Here is a 329-nt window from a genome sequence, read left to right on the forward strand (position 1 = left end):
CCAGCCGTGGGAAGGAAAACGAGAGCGCCGTTCCCTTCAGAGGGAAAGGTGTCCACTGGCGGACACCTCCGAGCCGTCGTGCCAGCCTCCCTTTCCGGGGGTTCTTAGGTGCCTGCCAGTATGCTTGGTGTTAGCAGGGCTACCACGAAGCGCGTCCTTGCTCTCGACTCCTTTGGAGACGAGGAGGCTAAAACACTCCGAGGCCGCCACAGGGGGTCTCTAAGGGATGCCTGAGAGCATTCCCATGTATCTCGCCTTAGATGCGCTGCTTCCGACGGGAACGAGCTAACCCTGCCGGCCCTTCCCCAGGCCCCGCGGCCCCACAGGCC

The sequence above is a fragment of the Geospiza fortis genome, unplaced genomic scaffold, assembly GCF_000277835.1.
Source record: "Geospiza fortis unplaced genomic scaffold, GeoFor_1.0 scaffold54, whole genome shotgun sequence".
Classification (NCBI taxonomy): Eukaryota; Metazoa; Chordata; class Aves; order Passeriformes; family Thraupidae; genus Geospiza; species Geospiza fortis.